The sequence below is a fragment of the Macrobrachium nipponense genome, chromosome 14 (genome assembly GCF_015104395.2).
Source record: "Macrobrachium nipponense isolate FS-2020 chromosome 14, ASM1510439v2, whole genome shotgun sequence".
Lineage (NCBI taxonomy): Eukaryota > Metazoa > Arthropoda > Malacostraca > Decapoda > Palaemonidae > Macrobrachium > Macrobrachium nipponense.
The window spans coordinates 90,296,237-90,308,736 of NC_087207.1; positions in this window are offsets into that span (position 1 = coordinate 90,296,237).

Sequence of the window (12,500 nt, forward strand, 5' to 3'; positions counted from 1 at the left end):
TATGTTTTGTTGCTGAATGTAGCATTGAGGCCATTTTTCTCAGATTTTGTTTTGTTTTGTCTAACCAATCCTAAACGAATTATGTGGCATATAAACCAATGAGTGCTTTGAAAACGAATTGTGCGTATTTTTCCCCAAACTCTGATAGCATTGTTCATTGTGACTGTTGTCGTTTTGTATTTACAATACATAATTTAAAATCAATATTATTTTCCACTGTAACTTTTCTGATCAGTGAGAAATCTGTTTGGTAATTGTATTATCACAGGATGACTTGATAAAATGCGTGATGATTTTGATGAGGATATCATAAAAACTTCTTAATAAAAGATTTATGGAAAACAAATTGTATATGTGCTATTATTCATGTAATAGAATCTCGTATTTCTTATTAATGACTAACAACACATTGCTGAATGATGATTGCTTCATTTTATGAAAACAATCTTTAAATATAGTGAAATCTTTTTTTATGGTAAACATTGATGGGGAAAATCGTTCAGGTATTCGAAAGTGGTTGCCTTTTTGTTTTTATATAGTAATGTAGTTAGTTATATAATTTGTGGTTATATTACACACAGTATAGTGTCTGCTAGTATCCCGTAAGAGCAAGAGAAGCTGAAGCCCCAGACTTAATTAAATGATATGTGAGGCTTAGGATTAAGGCAAAGCAGGCCAAAAATGAATATCGAAATTTCCCAAGAGACCTTTGCGTCATGAGGTGGACATGAGAAGTCTGTGGGGGTTTTAACGTTCTTATTATGGCGACGGAAATAGTCAACCATTCAGTTCTCTCTCATTTTCGGACCCAAGTAGGGATACAGTCAAAGAGGTCCCTCGGGAGTCGCCTGGTCCCGTTCCTTTTTCATTCTCTTTTCGTCCATCTTTTAAAGATTTTGGTTAATAGAAATTCATGAGTTCTGAAATATTCGATACCTTGTTTATTGAAAGATTGGGTTAATCCGATGAAACTATTTTGTTGATTTCAAATTGACAAACTTCCGGGCATTTCCGAGAAGCAGATTTATTAGGATAGAAAGATTCCAATAATTCCAACTGGAAGAGTTGGATTGATGCAGATTTTTCTCGATGAAATATTATCTATTGTTGTCCTACGGTTTATAGCCACTCCAGAAACTGTTCATAGGTTATGGCAAGATGTTCCAGATAAGATGATGGTACAGTTATCATCAAATTTTATCTTAAGCCAATTTGGATACAGCAGTTTTTATAGTAAACTGTCTAAAACCTCATTCCTTCTCTCTCTCTCTCTCTCTCTCTCTCTCTCTCTCTCTCTCTCTCTCTCTCTCTCTCTCCCCCCGAAGAAAAGCTTTTCATATGTATATGAACTTTTTTCTGGTAAAGTGTGATGACAAATTTTGTCTACGGGAGAAATGATGGTACATTTTGCTTCTAAACATTTATAGATTGGGCTCAAAGAAATGCTTCCCCAAGTTGCCTGAAGAGCGTGAGAGAGACATTATCTCGAGGTACTTTCAGATTACGAAGAATATTGCCTATTTTCGCTGTGCTGCAAGACACAGAATATTCACAGAGCCATCTAGATTTCTAGAAGCGACGCACCGGGGACATTTTCAAATCAAATCCTCCGGATCAATTGCTTCGCTGTGAAGTTTATCTGGCCGTTAAGGTTACTGGGAACCTTCATCAATACAGAAAAATACACCTACGCGCGTAATATAACCCATATTCTCAGCTGACGTGGAATTCTAGGAGTACCTCAACAATGATGTTATATTATATGGTTTTTAGAAAGGAATGTCTCCGTAAGAGTATATTTAGTCTCTCTCTGGGTTTATACTATAGATTTCTTTTACAATTCGAATGGGGCATCATACCACCTGTTTCAAGGTGATAAAGAAACTGATTTCCCATCCTAAATTTCGGTACCGTTTTTATTCAATTTCAAGAATTATTGGAGTTTTAGAAGTGTATAGGAATTATGGTAAAATATTTCAGGAAGGTTATATATGAATGATGTTACGAAAAATATGAACAGATTAATTTGCCTGGTGATTTCAATCTAACGTAATTCTTCATCGTACTAAATCAGATGATACGATGAAAAATTCAACAATCTTTCGCTATAATAGGAAAGGTCCGTCTTTTGTAGTTAGACGAAAATCAATTTAACTACGCCAGTGCTTCGGCCTCACAGAAAATGGCTGTTAACCTCAGATTAACCATCTCTTTCATTGTGTCATGAAACTGATTCAGGTGCGGAGTAGAGACTTAATTTCATGTTTCTTCACTTTATAAATATTACGGTCAAGTGACGCGTTGTATTTTCATTTTATTACCTATAATTAAGTAAATGTTTTTGCTGTGTTAATGAATTCACAGTACTACGCTTTTATCGTAATTCTAAAACAGATGGGTCCTCCCTAACACTAAAACTTTTACACTTACCTTTCTATCACCATTATCAAATCGAGTCCTGTGAAAATTTGAAGCGAATTTCATGTTTATTAATATTATTCCAAGAGAGTGTAAAGGCAACTTGATTTTTTTATAGGTATAGTTTCCGATATAACTTGACTCCATAATGCCTCGTGTTCAAAGCGCAGATGATGTAGGTCCTCTTCACGTGACTCTGGAATGAAGGACGAAAATGATGATGCTGATCCTGTCACTGGGGGACTGTCAGCAAATAAGAAACTTAAATGCGAGTCGACGCTGGGCAAGGGGAAATTGTGACCTGTTTTCGGAAAATGGAGGCTCCCTCTCTCTCTCTCTCTCTCTTCTCTCTCTCTCTCTCTCTCTCTCTCTCTCTCTCTCTCTCTCATAATAACAAGATACAGCAATAGAAGGTGTTTATTTTTTGAAGCTGTATGTGCTTTCTCTGAGTGTGTTCTTTGTTAAATTTAATTGTCAATCTGCCATCTCTTTGTGGCGAAAGCATGATTATTCAAATATGTTTGATTTATTTTTAATGACGTACTTATCTTAAAAAATCTAGCATTAATATTTTCTTCCGAAAAGAAGTATTTCTTCCCTTTGCAAGTATCTAGGTATTTTGACATTATGACCTATGTAAGGAGCAAATTTTGTTTATAAACCTGTCTCTCCGTTGCTTCATGAGATAAGGTGACGCGTGGGCTCTATATCAGTGGGTTCTTCCATTTCTTTTAGTGATGCCACCCTAACTAATGTAAATTAAAATGAAATTACGGAGTTTTCAAGGTAAAGCGAGACAGGGTAGCGTTCCTTTGACTAATTTACATAAAAATAACAGAAGTTAGAGAAGCAGTAGAATTTGCAACGATTTGACTTCAAACTGTTCCTCGTCGTTAACGAACACTCTTTGATTGTAAGTCAAAGACTGTTGCCCTGAAACTGTTTAACAAGAGCGATCGTTAAATTAACAAAGTTTACTCTTCACTGTTGTCCGCGATTGCCTTCGAATCTGACCCTTCGAATGTCACCTGATCCGGCATGTTTGCAGACGTAGCATTTGTCCAATAGATTCTCTTTGTCTCTTCTGTTTAATTAAGTGACGGTTTTATCCTCTCCGTTCAAAGGACAGCTGTTTGATGCTGTGATTAGTTCTCATTGTTATTTACTGTTCTGTCGCTCTTTGGGGATATCACGTAATTTCCTGCGCGGTTCTCTTTAATTAATATTCTATTTCCCGATTGTTCGCACTAACACAATGTTTCTCTTACCCATTCCATAGTGATTGGGGTTTCTACTAATTTGGTATTTGCTAAGAATAGTCAATGTGTCACTTATACGTTTTATAGAGTGATTAGGTTTCATACTAATTTGGTTTTTACTAAGAATAGGCAATTTGTCATTTATACGTTTCATAAAGTGATTGGGGTTTCTACTAATTTGGTATTTACTAATAATAGTCAATATATTACTTATACGTTTCATAAAGTCATTGCGTTTTCTACTAGTAATTTGGTATTTACTAAGAATAGTCAATATATTACTTACATTTCATAAAGTGATTGGGTTTTCTACTAATTTGGTAATTTTTTAGTAAGAATAGCGAATGTGTCACTTATACGTTTCATAAAGTGACTGGGTTTCTACTTATTTGGTATTTACCAAGAGCAGTCAATATGTTACTAATACGTTTCATGAAGTCATTGGGGATTCTACTAATTTGGTATTTGCTAAGAATAGCCAATGTGTCACTTATATGTTAATAAAGTGACGAATTCTTGCTAATTTGGTATTACTAAGAACAGTCAGTGTGTCTCTTATATGTTTCATGGAGTGATTGGGTTTCTACTAATTTTGCTATTTACCAAGAATAGTTAAATGTCTCTCTTATACATTTCTTAAATACTATTTTGGTATTTACTAAAAAGGGTTTTCTACTAATTTAATATTTAATAAGAAGGGTTTTCCAATAATTTAATATTTAAGGGTGTTCCACTAATTTGGTTTTTACTAAAAAGGGGTTTCTACTAACTTAATATTTACTAAAAAGGGGTTTTTATTTATTTAATATTTACTAAGAAGTAAATATTAAATTAAATAGATTTACTTCTTAGGGAAAGAAAATATGACAGGAGCGATTCATCAAACTGGATGGTGGATGTTCTGGTTTGTTTAACAGCTGATGTCTGAGCATTCATGCGCTATTATTGGAGAAACAAATCCACAGTTATGTATACGTACATATATTTAACGTTAAAACTGCAAAGATAGCTTTCGGGAATCTGTACGGGGAACCGAACAGATTCCCAAAAACTATCTGTAAACTTTTATCGTTAAATACATGCACATATAATACATAACTGTGGATTTGTTCCTCCATTTTAAAGTTAAACGTTACTATGAGTATTTTTCTTGTATTATATATATAATTTCCAAATCTCATTTATGCTGTCCGGTTTGGTTACAGCTACTGAGTATTCTATGTTTTCGTTTTTGATGTTAGTTACGCGATCGTAGACTTTTAATTTAGGCTGTACTGGCTTAATTTCTAAATATAAAAGCTTTTATTTGTGTGTGTGGGAGTATTTGTGTATTTTTCTTTCTACCGTTGATTACTTGACGGTGAAAGGAATGCTGCTGGGTTTGTCAAAGTAAAAACACATATGCTACTGCCATTATACATCAGTAAAAGCATAGTTCAACTGTGGGAGTCACTTCTAAAAGGTATCCACGTAGTCTTGAATTTGATATTCAACTCGATGGAGAAGTATATTACCCCCATAGTGGGTTACTTCCGTCATTGCACTTCATGTAGGCATTACTTAAGGTTCTTTGCAGCGTCTTCAGCCCTAGCTGCAACCCCTTTCGTTCCTTTTACTGTACCTCCTTTCATTCTCTTTATTTCCATCTTTCTTTCCACCCTCTCCTAACAATTGATTCATAGTGCAATTGCGAGGCTTGCCTCCTGTTACACCTCTCAAACCTTTTACTGTCAATTTCCGTTTCAGCGCTGAATGACCTCATCGGTCCCAGTGCTTGGCCTTTGGCCTAAATTCTATATCCAATTCAATTCAGTCCATGAGTATATACTACTGAGATTTCATTCGCCCTCAGGAGACTTCCTGATCTTCACAAACATTCATTACTGCTTTGCAAATCTTAAAGGAACATCCCCTAATGTCAAATAATTCATGTCGCTGGGAATTTCAACAGAAATTATATTTTTTTTCTTCGCTGCAAAAATTTTTTTTCGCTATTTTTTGAAGTGAAAAGCGGTTTATCTTTCTCTACTTCCGCCCGAGGAAGTAGAAGTGGAAGTTTTATTCAGATTGAATTACTTCTCAGAGAATGTATGAATGCTGTCCAGTTTTCTGGGATCTGGGAAAATTCATTCTCTCTCTCTCTCTCTCTCTCTCTCTCTCTCTCTCTCTCTCTCTCTCTCTCTCTCTCTGGACGAAGTGAGAATGGAATTTAAGACGCGTAACAAGATTTGTTTGTTCATATCAGAGCTTGTGCTTCACCATTGCTGAATGTCCTTATTGTAAGATATACAAATAATTAATTATAGTGATTCGAATTAAATAAGCAGAAAAATTTAACGGTTTTATGAAATGAGTACTAAGTTTGTTTGTACTGTCACCACCAAAACATATAATGTAAATGTCTGTCTCTGCATTGCTCCTCACAAAGACGTCCAAAGCCAATGAGATGGAAACTGCTGGCTTAGGTTTTGATCTCCATTCTGTGTTTGGTTTGTTTATGCACTGAATTCTGCCAAAATTAGAGACAACGGTTTTCCTGTTTGTGCTTTTTTTTTTTTTTTTTTTTTTTTGTCTGCGTATGAACCATGAAATGAAGGAATCTACTCACTGTCACCCATTCAGCCATAATGGAATTCTCCTTAATGATGAAATACAAATTATTTACTCATAATTAAGGTCAGCATTTAATTGAATTTCGCTTAACGACCCAACGCAAATTAATAAGATTACTCTGAACAATCCAGTACAAATTATTTGTTCATAGTTGAGGTCAGCATTTAATTGAATTCCTCTTAACAATCCACTACAAATTATTTACTCATATTTAAAGTCAGCTTTGATGAAATTCCTTTTGACCAGTACAAGTTATTACCCATAATTAAACAAGAAAATCCTATTCCTCCTTATAAAACATATGGAATCTACACACACATACACACGAAAGACTTCCAATTTATCAAAAAGAAATAGTTTGCCTTGAGGCAATCTATTTCTCAATCAATACACTGCAGGATGCATGAGGATTGAAGGAGGAATAATGCCCACAGAGAGGAAAAGCGTCTCTTTGCTTCTCAATTGCACCTGGAGGGGTTTAGTCAGCAATCCATTGCAGCCTTTGAATCAGTTTTACGTTTTGGATGCGGACGACAAATAGGAATGAGATGGATCCCGAATGGGACGCCTCTAATCTGTGTCCGAAAAAGGATTGTTTCTCCCGAATATTGTTTCGATTGACTGGCGTCTGATAGCACCCGCTTGGCTGAGGGCTACGCACATTTTAAGGAGAGAGAGAGAGAGAGAGGAGAGAGAGACGAGAGAGAGAGGAGAGAGAGAGAGAGAGAGTTTTCAAATGAGGATCAGAAATTGAATCAAACTCAAGCTTTGTAGATGGTATCTTATTGTTGCGGATAACTAACCTCAAAAATTGTAACGCCCAACACAGAAGCAGTTACAAAAATTTGAACTGTACCTTAAATTATAGTATTTTACAGGATCTGACGTGGAGTGTAAAGTTTATCAGAGTGCAACCTAACAAAATGACTTCTAAATATTTGGTCTTAAAGATTTCACGAAGTTGGTTAAATACAAATGTTACTGAACCCTTGATAGTAGTGAATAAACTTCCTAGAAAACAAAGAAACAATTATTTGAAAGGAGGTGGGGTGGAGGGGGGGTGGGGGAAGACCTGTAGCTCCCATTTGTTGGAATAGGAGTCTTTTGATAAAAGCTTAATTATAAAAAAGAAAAAGAAAATAGAAAAGCTAATACCCGCTGCTTTTACAGAAAAACTACACATTACGTCAAAACTGAAGTATTTCAAGTGTATTTTCTGGTTATATTCTCTCTCTCTCTCTCTCTCTCTCTCTCTTCTCTCTCTCTCTCTCTCTCGCTCTCTTCTCTCTCTCTCTCAATTGAATCATAAAAGAATTTTTTTTCCCCGGAATGGGGGAAATGTGCCCTACTTACCTTAGTGGATATAAAAGGGTTTCTTTTAAAGTGAACGGTCAAGACTTAAATGTATCCTAAGTACTACATGGAAAATTGATGTTTGAAGAAGAGTGGGCGTTAAGGGGGAAATTCCCGATTTTGAATTTTGTTTCTGTCTCTGAGTTTCACACACAAAACGCGGTTGCTGTCGGTCCTTCTCTTGCCGCCCACTATTTTGCACTTATATTATTAAGAGTCTTTTTAGATCACAGGCAACATCAGACAAGTAAAGAATGGCCGAAGTTCCTACTACTCAGTCGAGTTTTTTGTCACTTGTATATAGCTGTATGAAACTCTCAGCCACGGCCATGAACTCTCAACCACGACCCATGAAACTTTTAGCCACGGCCAGGTGGTGGCTTGTGTTATTGCAGACACACTATCATGCCTAACGTTAACTTTAATTAAAATAAAAATTACTGAGGCTAGATGGCTGCAATTTGGTATGTTTGATGATTGGAGGATGGATGATCAACATATCAATTTGCAGCCTTGAAGCCTCAACCGATTTTAAGATCTGAGGACAGACAGAAAAAGTGCGGACACACATCTCGACAGTTTTCTTTTACAGAAAAACTAAAAACACTATGTGGAAAAAAGAACGCTATAACTACTACAGTTTTCTCTTGAGTTGAAGTTTATTGAAACGCTAAAAAGAAGGCAAATAGTTTGGAAGCTGAAAACGACCTGTAAATCCAGCAGACTGCAATTGCATGCGAACTAAGGTCATACATCAGTCTAGTACGATCTGTATTGCTAAACCGAAATGAATCCGTGTATGACGATGCAACTTTATAGAACTATGTGTCTATTTAGGGATAACGTTTTAAGATGAATACCATTAGCCATATGGCGGGATATAGGGAGAAATGATATACTGTAAGGGAAACTAACGTAGGTTTTAAATCATGAAACGGAGACCGAGATGGCATGGATGTTCATCTAATCACTCCAAACGAAATACAAGAAGAGTATCATCGGAGATATGCACTCCCTACATACGTTCATGTTCTGGCTGTTCATGGTGGTGCCTGATTGAGAGAGAGAGAGAGAGAGAGAGAGAGAGAGAGAGAGAGAGAGAATGAGAGAGAGAGAGAGAGAGAGAGATAGTTTGGAACGAAGACGAATTATTCAACTACCTCCTCAGAAGAGCATTATGTTGTAGAATTGTGAAGCAGATCTATAGCTTTGCATATTGGAGGCCTAGAGAAACTCCAAGAGACTTGTTTCGGCCTCCCATCGAAGGGAATGAATACAAAAGCGTGAAATCTGTTTTAAGATGTTTGAAAGGAATTGAATTAAACTTTAAAAGGAAAATTGCGTTTTCGGTAGAAGAAAGTCGTTTTACGAAAATTTTAAGGAAAGTTTTGTGATATTAACGTAAAGTTAGTTACAGCAACCGATACATTAGATTTCAGTCGTCAGCCAAGAATGGTTAGGGTTCCTGATAAACTTTCTAATCTACATTCCTACTTGGAATTCCTACTTGGAAGCCCACACGGGCTTATCGCAGACAGGACCACTCCTGGCTTGTCGATTCAACAGGATATTTACCGATCCTTAGTCTTTGCGTTTATTGTTTCAGTTTCGTGTTAACGGCAGCCTACTAGTAACTTCATTATTCATCAGCGTCAGTTATTTCGTTAAAGAATACAGTCTATTTTGTCACAACTTGTAAGTTGATTTTTCTATCGATAGCGAGGGTAAAAATGACTTATCTATTATATTAACCAAAATCTTGACGTAAACTGTAGATTACTCAGAATACCTCAGACATTCATTAAATGGGAATAAGTTTGTCCTCAAGTAGCCTATATATATTTACAATATTTATGAGTCCTGATTCTCTCTATGAAACACTTTTATTTTCTTATTTAATGGGGGCTGTCGAATTTCCATTCGACATGGACAGAGCACTGTTCTGAGCTCAGGAAAGGACATCCAGCAAAGAGCTCCTAGGCCTCTAGATGGGCGGAAGGCCTGTGAGGACTTTATCAGATAAAGACTCGTAAGCCCTAATGATCCTGAGACTCAGAGTGGCTCTAGCTTTAGGACTAGTGAGAGAGAGAGAGAGAGAGAGAGAGAGAGAGAGAGAGAGAGAGAGAGAGAGGAGGGGAGTGTTCATCTTGATGCTAGAAATGATGAAATGACCAAAGATCTGTCCATTCCGGAAGAGGAAAATATTAATAAAAAGATGAATATTTCGATAGAAATAAATTTGATTGTGCAGAATCTGTTTTCAATTTTTTTTTTATTTAGCTATAGTAATAGGCAAAGCGTCGTATAGGGAATCAGAAATAAGAAGAAAATACCACCAAATGGATTATGAATTTTACACTCACTTTCACGTATATTAAATCCGCTTCTTACAGGTGTGATAACAGGCGTCTAAGGCCGGGTATTCACGCTCAGGTTTACCTGTCAGTCCACCCACGACCGTTCGACGGACGAGCGTCCACACGTACAAAGTAGAAGTGTCAGTCGGACAGTCATCTGGAGGTCGTTGCCCTCATTTCTCGCCCAGCCTTCTTTCGGGGCAACAAATAAATGGCAGCGATGGAATCTCTGCTGGTGATTAGGAGTTGGAGCTTCATAGACTAGTTGCTGCTACGGCAATTCACTTCAAATTAGGATGGAAGCATAAAGGCGTAAAAGAGTATGGTCTGAATATTGCCTGATGAAGAGATATGTCTATTCTCATACAATATTAATGAATAAGGTTAAATTAGACCTGGCGGTTGGTTAGTTATGAAATGGACCGTGAAGCCTACTTTCACTAGTAGCACTTTTCATAAAAATGAAGGACAATGGCCTAGGCCTGTACCAAATTGTATTTATCACATGGAAATAGTTTTTATTTATTATGTGATTTGGACTCACAACCACGATAAAGCAACGGTCTACAAATAGAGCCGCAGATTCTAACAATGAAATGAATTAGGCTTCTACATAGTTTATTCATAATCTGGTCGGAGCAGCTGAGATCATTCCCAGACGAAATCCAGCGGCGAACTTTCATAAAATCGTTGGTTACCCTTAAGTCCAAACGAGCGATCACCTGTCAGTCGGTCGAAAGAACTTTAGGTAATTCCATCAGTTCACAGTTTTGGTGAGTGACTGACTCCGCCCACAAACTGTCGTCCACACGTACGTTTTAACGTCAGTTTCGATGAACTGACTGGTAAACCTGCGCGTGAATGAATACCCGGCTTTAGATATAACCGTCAATGGTATACTTCCGTTTTACCTCTTCTAATTTTTTTTTTCTATTTCAATGAAATGTGCCATGTATATATAGATATCATTCCACTGGATAAGTAATGTTTGAGAACTGGACATGCGAGTGCCTCAGTCTGCGAATGTTATTGATACATTTGCACAATATCAGTTTGTAAAGTATATTTCGAGCATGCATATATTTGTTACATTTTTATAGGACATTATGATTTATTCTTAGTAGTGCTAGGTAGTTTTTACCGATCCATCCAGTATTATCTTTTGTTCATTCCCCTTTGCTTTATTATTCTCTTTAATATTCACGCATTTTCTGATAATTTTGAACTCAAGTGACAGACGAATTTACCGAATAGTAACCACACTTGTTCTCATAGCCAAGAATTCTTTGAAAACGCATTATTTTCCCAGCTCCTCTTATATGCCTATGTTTAAGAGGCACACTCCCTCCCTACTATAATCCCTCCCTCCCTCCCTCCCTCCCTCCTTCCCCCTCCCTACCATAATCCCTCCCTCCTTCCCTCTCTCCCATGAACTGTCTTCTACTTGCAATGAATTTCTTCCATATAAATAACACAACACCTTGATGCAATGGAATACGACATAAAGCTAATTATGGTAGAAATGTTATTCGACGCAAACCAGAGAGACAAGACGCCAGGTTTGTTATATTTGGCTTTAAAAAAAAGTCAAATTTGGCCTCCATTCACTTCCGAAATTTATAGGTATAGGAAAAACAAGGAAATGCATCAATTCAGTATTGGGATTTCCACCAAAAATATGGTCTTTTTCCTCCTCAGTGCCTAATCAAATACGGATCTGTTTTGTATGAGGCAAATTCGTTTCATCTCTCTCGGGAGGTTTCATTGGGGCCTTCAGTATACAGAAGAGGTTTCTCAATATGGCTGCCACAGTAGTCAGCCGATTGTAGGGGTAAGTAACTCAACTTTAAGAAACCTTACCAAACAAAATTATTTATCTGAATCAGTTAAAGATATTCAGGGGTTCATTTAAATTGGTGGTAAAATTTTGAAGCACTTTGACGAAGTACCTAGATGTAGAGTATATGTTTATTGAATAATTCGGCTTATCTTCCCAAAAGTCCTCCATTGATATGATTGTTTTTTGCAATAATTTCTTGCCTCGACTTTTGTTATCACTCAGCATTGACTTACTTTTTCTTTGCTGTTACTCTATAGCATACAGGAAGAAAATCTTTACTTATTTATTTTTTGTTTTTATTTTTCAGTAGGTGGGGCCATTCAAATTCTTTCGACTGCCTTGACTTGTCAGATAGTTTTCCTAGATATCCTTCCCGTATAATTTTTTTCCTCTCTTGACGATTTCGTTCAGTTGGAACTTCTAAGGTTCAAGCGAAATACAAAGTGTCCTCCTTGCAGTTTAATACATTTTTATCTATTAATTTATTCATTTATTTTCGCTTTGTTAATAACTGAGATCTTTTCTTGTCTGGATTTCCCTTTACCTCCTTTTACTTTAACCTGATGAACACCATATTCTTTGGAAGCTGGAATATCAATTCAGTGGCCCTTGTGGTGGGCTTGTTCCAAATAAATAGGGTTCCTCTTCTGAATAATAACA